This window comes from Sminthopsis crassicaudata, chromosome 2 (assembly GCF_048593235.1).
Source record: "Sminthopsis crassicaudata isolate SCR6 chromosome 2, ASM4859323v1, whole genome shotgun sequence".
Classification (NCBI taxonomy): Eukaryota; Metazoa; Chordata; class Mammalia; order Dasyuromorphia; family Dasyuridae; genus Sminthopsis; species Sminthopsis crassicaudata.
The window spans coordinates 296,540,670-296,550,184 of record NC_133618.1 but is presented as its reverse complement, the minus strand read 5'-3'; the positions used below and the strand labels follow the sequence as shown (position 1 = coordinate 296,550,184).

The following is a 9,515-nucleotide window of genomic DNA, read 5'->3' as shown; positions in this document are numbered from 1 at the left end:
TTACAACCATCCTGTGAGGTAATTACCGTTCCCCATTTTTATTGTTGGAATGGAATGGGACAGCTGAGGCACTAAGTGCAGTAAGTACAGGGTTGTCAAATTCAAATAGAAACTGATCCCTGAAGGCTACATATTTACTTAAAAAACCACAATTATCTATGCTGTGTTATATTTTTATTTATTTTGTTAATATTTCCCAATTATATATTTTTAAAATTTTTAACATATGGATCACTTCATAAATTTGTTTGTCATCCTACAATAGGGCCCAAAGTTAATCTTGTCTGTCTCATTCCAGCTTTAGTATGAGTGCTGCCAAAGCAAGCGCTCCCAATTACATTTTAATCATGTTTACTGTGGCAGAATTTTAACGCCTCTGGATAGTGAATAAAGAGCCAGATTTGGAATTAAGAAGTTCTGAGTTGAAATCCTGCCTCAGATACATCTACTACTTGTATAACCCTGGGCAAATCTATCACCATTTTTGAGCCTCAATTCCACATCTGTAAAATGGGAATAATAATAGTAATAAAGATTAAATAAGAGGCATGTATAAAACCCTTTAAAAACCTTAAAATACTAGCTAAATATCAGCCATTATTGTTATATTCTTACTATGGGCCCAGCACTGAAATACAAATAGCCTCACAAACTCTAATTAAAGGAGACAATACATGCTGACATGAAAAAAAAGGGAGAGTGATGGAGAAAGGAAGAAAGAGAAGGAAGGAAACAGAAAAAATGGAGAGAGGGAAGAAGGAGGCAGGAAGGAAGGAAAGAAGGCAGACAGATAGGAAAATAAGAAGGCAGGAAGGCAGGAGAGAAGAAGGAAAAAAGAAGGAAAGAAGGAAGGAAGGAAGGAAGGAAGGAAGGAAGGAAGGAAGGAAGGAAGGAAGGAAGGAAGGAAGGAAGGAAGGAAGGAAGGAAGGAAGGAAGGAAGGAAGGAAGGAAGGAAGGAAGGAAGGAAAGAAGGAAGGAAGGAAGGAAGGAAGGAAGGGATGTTGATTTTATATATATATATATATATTCTAGGAAACAATTTTTAAACCTTATCAGTCATTTATGCCTTCTTGTGATGAATTTATCAGTCTTTACTGAAAGAAAGTTTTGATAAAGGAATGAGGATAAAAGTATTAGCACCACTGATAAGAGATTTAAATGTGGAGGAGAGAGAACAGAAGTGTCCCTGAAGAAGAAAAAGGGACAGATAATTGACCTGCCAAAAACAAATTAAACCTCCTTCAGGTATTTCCCCTACCCTATAAGTAGTCACCTCTAGTGCTCAGTAAGTCCATAAACTATTTTTCCAGGCATTGCAAAGGCTTCCTGGGCTTCCTGCCAGTTATAGACCTTGACAGTTGTAGACCACTGTACAATTTCCAAAACTCAACATGATCCTCAACAGTGATCTTATTAGATACATGGGGCATGGAGTTCATTGTCATATCCAGTTTTATACATGAGGAAATTGAAACTCATTGAGATTAAAGTGATTAGACAATGACAAGTCTAGTTAATATAACAATGCAGGAATAGAACCCAGGTCCAGTGATCTGTTCTACTGAGACTGGGATGGGGCAGGGAAAACTGGGCTGACAATCCTAGCAAAAGGATGAGGAGTTCAGGCTTTCTACTAAAAAGGTTCTAAATGATGCTTCAGTTATGGCAGTTGTTATTTTTCCTGCAGGACAAGAACCTTAGCAGAACGTATGTTCGGTTCATAAAAATTAAAATTTACTAGACATAAGAATTCTGAGCATTTGATTTTTTAGTGCCTAAGTAGATATGGCCATAGTAACTGAACAACATAAATAATGAGAAGTACATCAACTGTTTCCATATCCCCAAGGGTTTTTTCTTTATTACCTAGTATTTATTATATAGAGAAAAGATGGTTAATTTAAAATACGAGTTTCTTTGCAATATTCCCATTCTGAAACTAAGGTGCCTGCTGGCTTGAGAGAGGTCTTTTGACACTGAGAGACAATGAGCTATTAAAAACATATTTTAGTTAAGGAAAAGTCATATGTAGATACATACATGTATGTATGCATACATTCATTTAATGAGGAACATATACATATATATTTATTGTACATGTTGTGCATATTATGATTGTATGCTTATATACTTACACCCATATGCATTATTTGTATTTATATATATATATATATATATATATATATCTACATATATAAAGATATGTATATATAGTATCTATAAAATACATTATAGAATGATAAATATATTATATATTGCATTGTGTAATATATTATATAATAAATATGAATTATGTATAACATATATACATATATGTATATAACTGTATATATACATATTCAGACACATATCTGTAGATATATGTATATGCATATATATAGTACATGTTATAAAATATATACTATATTCATATACATTTGCAGGTATAGGGATGCACATTAATAAATATGTATGATAATGTTTTCATATCATCATACATGTTATAGTTTTTGCCGTTCAGTCATTCAATCTCCAGGGTAGGAAAAATGAGGATAATGAGTTCAGTTTTGAACATGTTGATTTGGATATGGCTCACTCCACTGAAAGCTCATTCGACTCTTCGTGATCCCCATGGACCACAGCAGACTAGACCTGTTTATTCTCCATTATCTCTCAAAGAGTGTCCAAGTTCATGTTCAGTCTTTATGACACTTTCTATCCATCTCACCCTCTACCATCTCCTTTTCCTTTTGCCTTTAATTTTTTTCCTAAATCAGGAAACCAGGAAGCTAAGAGGGAAAGGATAGAATCCCATAACCAGGATCGCATAAGCCAGTGCTGATAGAAAGTTTGGAGAAGATGTGTCCTATGGGAGAAATAGCAAAAAGGCCAGGGAGTGAAGTGTAAGAAGGCTGGAAAGGTAAAGAGTGCTCAGTGTGTAAGAGGTTTTAAAAGCCAAACAGAAGATTTTCTATTTGATCCTAGAGGTAACAGAGAGCCAGAGATGTTACTGAATTGAGAGAGCATGATTGGGCTATTTCTTAATATTAAGTGAATGGAAGGTGAGTTAAAGTAGACAGAGCCAAGACCAAGGTAGGGAGAGCAACCACAATGTCAATAAAAAAAAGGCTGTCAATAAATTAAGAAGGATGAGAATTGAGAAAAACAATTATATTTGGCCATGAAGGGATCATTAGTAATTTTAGAGAGAGAAATTTCAGTTGAATACTGAAGAAAAAAGGCAGGCTTCAGAGAGTTCAGAAGTCAATGAGAAGAGGAGGAAGTAAACATACCTAATAGAAGAAGGATTTTGGAAAAAGTTTCATCATGTAGGGAGATGAGGGAAAATTTAGGATGATAGCTCACAGGAATGATCAGAGCAAGAGATTTCTTAAAGATTAAGAAGATGTGGACATGTTTATGAACATTTCACAGTCAATAGATAGAGTTTGAAGATTAATGAGAAAATAAACATAAATGAGGCAACTAGATGGATCTGTATCCAAGAAGACTCATTTTCCTGAGTTCAAATCCAGCCGCAGACACTTACTAGATATATGACCCTGAGCAAGGCACTTAACCCTGTTTGCCTCAGTTCTCTATCTATAAAATGAATTGGACAAAGAAATGGCAAACTACTGCAGTATCCTTCCCAAGAAAAACCTAAATGGCCACAAAGAATCAGACACAATTAAAAAGGAATGTATAACAAGAGGTACCAGAGACGGTAGTATACTAAAGGAGATGGGATGGGATGGAATAGAATCAAGGCTTCATGCAGAAAGTTTACCAGATTAGGGAAGGGTCACATCTTTAGGTAAAACAGGTGGGAAAGAGAAGACATCCGAGTGAGTGAGATGAGAAAGAAAGTAAAAAATAGAGTTCTCAGTAAATGTCTTCATTTTTTTGTAAGCAAGGCACAACATTGAGAGATTTAGGAGAGAAGTGCCATGGGAGACTTGAGGAAGGATCAAAAGTTTTGGAATATGATGAGTAAGTTATTGATTCAGTTAGAGAAGTGTTAAAGATTATTATGCTCAAGTCCCCTAATATGAGGGGAGAAACTGCATAAAAAGAAAGACTATGAGCCAGCCTTTCTGGCTCAGTAAGGAAGGAAGGAAAGTGATCTTGAGGTTGGCAGATAACCACCAGAATCATATTTGGATGCTATATTTGGACGGAATGAACCTCCAAGGAAAAAGTTTTTCAGTGAATATAGTAAAGAGTGGAAGTAGCAATGGGGTGCAAGGAATAGTCTGGCTCACTGGTTGAGTGAGGAGATAAGGGTAGAGATAAAAGGGTGCTTTATGACTGAACGTGTAATTGGTCTTGCAAAGAATGGCCAGAGACGCCATGTCATTCAGAAGGTTAAAATGCCTCAGTGAAAACAAGACAGAAACAGTAGGAAAGGAAAAAGTTTAAGATGATGTAAAATGAGAATAAGTGTATTAACTACTGGAGTCAGCATTCAGAATAACAGTGAAAATGATGGATAAATATAGAGTGACACATAGAAATGATGTGAGATATGGAGGGAGAGTAGCACTGAGGTGAATAGGAGGGATAGAGAAGGCAACAGTGGGTGGAATTTTTTTTATTTAAGTATTTTTTAAGATGTTATCAAAATGTACTGAGCAAAATCAATAACTGTGAAAGGGAGCTCTTCAGGAGGAGAAATATAGCCAGGGACACACCACAATTATTATAGCCTCTTACTTCTTACTGAGCATTTAGGTCAGTGTCTAGCTGATGAACTTAACAAATGTTTCTTTCCTTTTGGATCAAATGCATACTAGGACCATCTAGCTTAGTAATATTTGTCTAATTTTGAGGTAAGATTACATGTTAATTGATAAGAACTGAAATCATACTATATTCATTTATGGTCTAAAAATTAGATTATAAATTCCTTAAGAGTAGAGCTTGCTTTTATATCTGGATCCTCAGAACTTCACATAGTATACAGTATTGTAGCGAGCTGTCGTCTCCAGAAGCTGCTGGATCGCTCTCTGGGAAGAGATCTGCTGTGTCTACTCAAATCTCTCAGACAGATTCTTCTTCCTGTAGTGAACCGTTGTCTCCAGGCAGTTGCTGTTAACTCTTGTCCAGAGAAGTGACTTCCCTTCCTGCAGAGAGCTGCGTCAAGCCAGATGTAGTGCAGAGTCTTCTCCTTGAATCTCCTCCAGCTCTTATCCTTCTCCAGGCAGACTGACTTTCTAGGCCCACTGTTGCCTCTTTATATCCTCCCAGAGAATGGGCGTGGGATAATGCAAGGGCTTCTGGGAAGAACCACTTCAGCCAATGAGCTTGCTCCTTCTATCAAGTCAACCTGAGTTCTCACCTTGTAATTGTCCAGAAAACCTGAATTCTCACCTTGTCATTGTCCAGACAACCTGAGTTCTCACCTAGTAATCCTAACACAGTATATACATCTAGAACATAGCAGATGCTTGAGAAATAATTGGTGCACATAGTGGGTACAATAGAGCACTGGGACAAAGTCAGGAAGATCTTAGTTCCAATCCTGTCTCAGAGTCTTACTAGATTTGTGATTTTAAGCAAATCACTTAACCTCAGTTCTTCATCTGTCAAATGGGAACACAGTGAGAAGGAAATGGCAAACCACTCCAGTGTCTTTGCCAAAAAAAAAAAAAAACCCATGGATAAAAACCAATGCGGTCACACAGAGTCAAATGTGACTCAACAAGTGAACAAAAAAATAAATCATTATTGAATGAATGAATAAAATGTATATCTTCTGTCAAGGAATATCACATCTCCTGAGCATCAATTTTTTATCTGCAAAAAGGGAATGATGATAACACTTGCACTCCAATAAAATTTACTTTGCAGTGTTACTAAGAGAAAAATATTTTGAAAATCCAACAGCCTTATATGAATATCTAGTATCATGTAAGGCAGAGGAAAATAAATGACCCCAGACAAGCCATCCTACCACAGCCTAAGATACTGTCACAGAAAGAAAGAGGGAGATGTCGCAGAGTTAAACTAAGCATAAAGACAAGTGAAGAACCAAGAACCCAGCAAATACTGAAGGCTGTGATGTAACAGAAAATACATTGTCCTCAAATGGGAACAATGTAAAGACTCCAAAAGGGGGAAAAGGACAGAGTCTCTGTAATAGTGGAAGATGACTTGCCCTACCTACATGAATTCTCCTTATGTCCTGCTGGTATACTCTAAATTTGTATCCACACCTTTGACTGACACTGTTTATGGGAGAGTGTTCCCTAGGTTTATGGTGGAAATGTTTTGTAGCTACATTTCTTATTATTGCATTTTAGTACGTGCCTTTGCTTTGAGATAATTGTCTACTGTCTGACTTTTAATGTTCAGCTCACTTTTAGGGACTTAATATTAGTAATATTAGAATACTCTACAGAATAATTTGAAACCTTAGAAAAACACCCAATCTGCAAATCAATGCATTTTGAGCTAAGGAGATGGCCCCAGAAAAGGTAGTACATAAAAATGGGCTATTCCTAATGGTCATCATTATCATCTATAGGACTAAGGATCATGAGAATTTTTTGTTGTTGTTGTTCAGTCATGTCTGCCTCTTCCTGACCCCATTTGAGATTTTCTTGGCAAAAATACTGGAGTGATTTGCCATTTCCTTCTCCAACTTATTTTACAGATGAGTAAACAGACAAATGGGGTTAAATAACTTGCTCATAGTGACACAGCTAGTGTCTGAGAACATATTTGAACAGTGTCTTCCTCATTCTAAGTTCATTGCTCTATATACTGTCTCCTATATAACTTAACATGAGAATAAGGATCATTTATTATCTAAGCATTGTATCTCTCCCATCTCCTAGCACAGTTTTTTTAAAACATATTGAATACTTAATAAATGTTCTTTAAAATTAATTGACTGTATCACTTTTAGATATAATTATTAATCAATAAATATTAAGTACCTACTATGTTCTAGCTTCTGTGTTGTGTTGGGGAGCAAAAAAAAAAGAGATAGTAAAAGAAAATGGAGGATATGGCAAACAAATAAATATACACAAACAGGCTATATACAGGATAAATAGGAAATAATTAGCAGAGAGAAATCATTAGAATTAAAGGAGATGAGGGAAAATTTCCTGTACAAGATGGAATTTTAGCTAGGATTTAAAGGGAACCAGGGAAAGTAGTGTAGATGGAGATGAGGAGGGAAACTATTTTAGGCATTGGGGATAGCCAGAGAAAATGCCCAGAACCAAAAGATGTAGTGTCTGGTTTGTGAAACAGCAAAAAAAAATTATATATAGCCAGTTATCATTGGATTGAAGGAGAAGATGAGATTTATTGGAAATTAGGGAAAAGAAAATCTGATGTTTTCTTCTTGTTAATCTGTAAAGGAGGAAGGTGGTTGCTACTGCTACTCAATCAAATGAGGATATTAGCCTCTCTATTTCTCTGAATCTGGCCAAGGCTAGCGTATAAAATCAGGAAGAGCCAAAGCCTCTGATTGGGCATAATATACATTGGTTCATTTTGGTGTGTTTTTCTAATTGTTAGAAGGAGGAAGAATAAAGTCAAGAAACGTCGATCTGTGACATAGAGGTGTGGCTAAGGCAAGATAGTCTGGTGAAAAGCCCTGTATGTGGGATTTTGTTTGCTGTATTATAACAAGCTGGTGGTAGTGTCAGTATTGGGAATGAAGGACAATTGAATATACATTCCCCATGATTAATGGGAACCTCTTGAGCGCTTCATAAATGAAAAAAAAAAAAGAGCTTCCAATAATCAAAAGCAGTGAATATCCCTTTTCAGTGGCCATCAAGTCCATTCCACAGCCTAAAAAGAATCCCTACTATTATAAAGTGTATAAGTTTATACATAAACTGTATAAGTGTTCATTCAATAAAAGCCTCCAATCAGGAGAAACTCACTACTTTCTGAGTAGACAATTCCATTTTGAAATAACCCCAATTGCTAGAAAGTGTTCAAAAGTGTTCTACTTTGTAGAAAAGTTTTGTTTTTAGTTTTGCTCATAGTTTTATCCTCTGGGGAAAAATAGAACAAGTCTCTTCCCTGCTATAATATTTAAAATTTTAAACAGAGTTATCTTGCCCTTCTTTCCCAGGTTAAATATCTGGTGATTTTTCAATTGATCATAGACTTAAGCCCTTTCATCATTTTGAGTTGCATTTTTCTAGACATTTTTTAATTAATCAATATCCTTTCTAAACTTTTGGCCATTGAATTCCTTTCCAATTATAAAACTGTGTGATTATTTCTGTCTTCATTTTTTAATATTCCAAATCCACTGTATAAATGTTAAATTATATAGTTATAAGCTAATGAATTACAAACAACAAATATGTCATCGCAGATCTGTGATTTGGTCATCATGTAGAATTCCTTGTCTATCAATATTCTTTACAAGAACAGAACATGACAATTTATGACTTATTAGATAAGTTGTTGGGAGATGCCTAGGGACCACAGAGATTAAGTGACTTGCCCACGTTCTCATAACTGGTAGTTGTAAGGGGGAGAATTAGAATCCAAGTTGTCCAGACTTCCAACCCAGAACTCTATTCAGCATGGCAACACTACCTCCTTATAAATTCACAGGTATACATATGATTTTAATTCATTTGAAAATAAACAAACACAACATGAAATTCATGAGTCATAAATAAGTCACACTAATGTGTTTTTTTTCCAGAAAGGATATATTTCAATGGAGAGATACTTTGGATTTTCTATTTCATGCCAAGGTGAATTTAATATCTCTATAATATATAATATATGGATTTTGTGACACTGTACAGTATTTGTACTCTAATAAAATAGTTCATTAAATCAAATGCTCCATTGTGATATCAAATCATAGTAAAACCCAAAATATTCTAGAGAAGAAAAGTTATCTGAGCTTGGAATTGTTCCTTTTAAAACAATATTTGTTTTGACTTTTTTATCATTTGACAATGGTCAAAAGTACAAAAGATATTAGCCTATTAAGATATTAAGATGTAATCCAGGGCCAAAACAGAATCACCAAAGAGACTCATGTAGAAGGCATTCATTTTTCCCCTAAATTTTGGTTACAAGATTTTTTCCCTTTAACTGTCTTTAGTAATCCCCCTTGAACAAGGCCAAAACAAGGTCTTTAACAACAAACAATGCTTAGATATAATAATAAAAAATGAGTATATATTAAGAGAGCATCAACTTGTTTTAATTTGTGCATTTCATCAGAGTGAACAAGACCTCTTCCCAGTAATGAAAGAACTGTGGATATGATTTGCTAAGCCACTACTGGTGACCTATGAAACATTATAGAGAACAGCTAAGAGTCTGAAGAATTAGAAATGAGCTAAAAAGTCCCAACTTTCAAAAAAAAAAAAAAAAAGGAAGAGGATAGAGCTTTCAAACCATAGAAAATTTGAACTAGCTTTTTTTATTATTGCAAAATTATAAAATGCATTATTTTTCTAAAATTCTGAAAATAAGCAGATAAGATAAATAAAATGATTATTTTCATCTATAAAGTAGAACAAATAAAGATT

At 35.0% G+C, this 9,515-nt stretch overlaps 1 non-coding gene across 1 annotated transcript; it reads right to left on the bottom strand.

Annotated features, from left to right (window-relative positions):
- Window positions 1-220: 220 nt before the first annotated feature.
- Window positions 221-328, bottom strand: LOC141559220 (U6 spliceosomal RNA). The gene has a single exon (XR_012487289.1). It is a non-coding gene; the product is annotated as a U6 spliceosomal RNA (small nuclear RNA).
- Between the last annotated feature and the right edge of the window lie 9,187 nt (window positions 329-9,515).